This window comes from Narcine bancroftii, chromosome 1, assembly GCF_036971445.1.
Source record: "Narcine bancroftii isolate sNarBan1 chromosome 1, sNarBan1.hap1, whole genome shotgun sequence".
NCBI lineage: Eukaryota > Metazoa > Chordata > Chondrichthyes > Torpediniformes > Narcinidae > Narcine > Narcine bancroftii.
The window spans coordinates 287,056,732-287,058,667 of NC_091469.1; positions in this window are offsets into that span (position 1 = coordinate 287,056,732).

Genomic DNA, 1,936 nt, shown 5'->3' on the forward strand with positions numbered 1-1,936 from the left:
AGAGGCCGGGCATCGCTTTCTCGCTGACTTCTCTGAGTAATCAGGTAGCTACCCTCCGTGGTAAATATTTACGCAGGACAGTCAGCGTGCTGGGAGAAAGTGTTTGTTTGAAGTTTATTTTTTTGTGAGTGTGTGCGTGCAGGAATAGATAACAAAGCTACTCTATAAATTATTTTCCGCTGGTTTGTAATGAATAGAAAGAAGTGGTGGGGGGGGGGGGTGGTGAGGGGAGGCGAGCGTCCAGGAATCTGGGTTCATATAAAATAGTGGGGTTGGGGGAAACAATATGCATCACGCATAGAATGAAGTATTTCGAAAAAGAGAAGGTAAAATAAAGAAAAGCTGGTCCGTTTCGTTATTGTACCCCGCTTTTAGCAAACGCCTTCAATAGAACCTTTATTGTAATTGTTTCTTCGCAATTGAGCGCCCCACGGAGCTGTTGTATCTTTTTACAACCCTTAACAACCCGTACCAGCAACACAATTACCTCCAGATACTCATAACAGAAATTACTTGCTTTTTCTGGAGGGGGTTGCGAGGAGGGGGGAAAAGAAAACAAAAGAAAATATTAATTCTACTCGGTGACTGTTCGGTCTTGGAAGTTGAAAGTCTTGAAGAGTGCGCTGCGTTGAGCTGGACGCTGTGCTGCTGGTTGGGATGCCGGGAGGGAGGGGCGGCTGGAGTCGAAGGGGTGTCGGGTGCATGCTCGATGGGTATGAGCTGTAAGCAGAAAAGAGAGCATTGTTCACTTTCTGTAGTCTTTGTCGATCAGTTCTGACCCCCTCCCGTTACTACTTTTTAAGCAGCGAGGCGAGGTAGACAGCGTGTGTCAGAATACCTCAGAATAAAAAAGATCTAAAGAGCAGGGAAGAAAGTTAATTATGAGTAACTAAGTTCAAAAGTGCGTTATGGTGTACAGTACTTTAAGATCGTTTTGATGTTGTTGTGAATGCAAAGAAAACGCTGGGCCCAAACTGCCTTCACTAAAGTGTACAGGATAACATCCAGTACAGTCCGCGGCAAAATCCCTCAGAGATTTACAAGGATTCTTTTTCTTCCAAACTGGACGCCAATAATTGAGTTTAAATATATTTTAAAGCTATTAAAATGAGGCCACATTCCGCCCACACTCGTGTCGTTATTACACAGCATTATTGCACTGGGCAGGTTCCACCAGCAACAAATTGAAGTCATTAGGACGAGCGTGTGGCCCGACCACTCTCAAAACTGAGAAAAAGCGTGTGTGGAGCGAAGCACTTGAGGACGGGCATCTGTCGAAGTTCGTGAATTGAATAAAACGGGTCTTTTCATGCAAGGGGAGAATTCGAGCGGAAATTCTTAGTGCCTTCTTCAAAGCAAGTAATAGGTAAAAGAGGAGGGGGGGGGGGAAATCTTTCAATAAGCATGGTTCGACGTCTTAAAAGGACGAGAACCCGTGGCCAACTTTACCCTTCGCGGAGCCAAGGTCAAACACCTACAAACCGTGGAATTGTTACCGAGTGATCTGACACCGAAGATAGTCGAAATAAGGAAACTCGCGAAATGGCGCCGATTACAAATACTATATTAAAACAACTTCCTGCTTCTCATCATCAACTTTTTTTCTTTTGCTTTTTCCATAGAGGCAAGACTTTAACTTGGGGTAAACAGATGTCTGTGATCACAGATCGCCAACACAGCTATCAGGCACGTTGCTATTTGTTATTATCCGAACAGAAGTTAAATACTGGTCGTTTTACGTTAAAGTTGCTATTTACAACGTGGCCCTTTGTCCGCTCTGCATTGCACGCTCTTCCTTTCTTTGGCAATTCTTTCACGTTTGTTCTCTCAGTAGAGAGTTTCAGAATCAAATTTCTGAACGATTGTAATTTCCACCGTTGTGACATCGCTTGATTAACGCATATTTTTATTACTAACAGAGCACTGTAAACAAGCC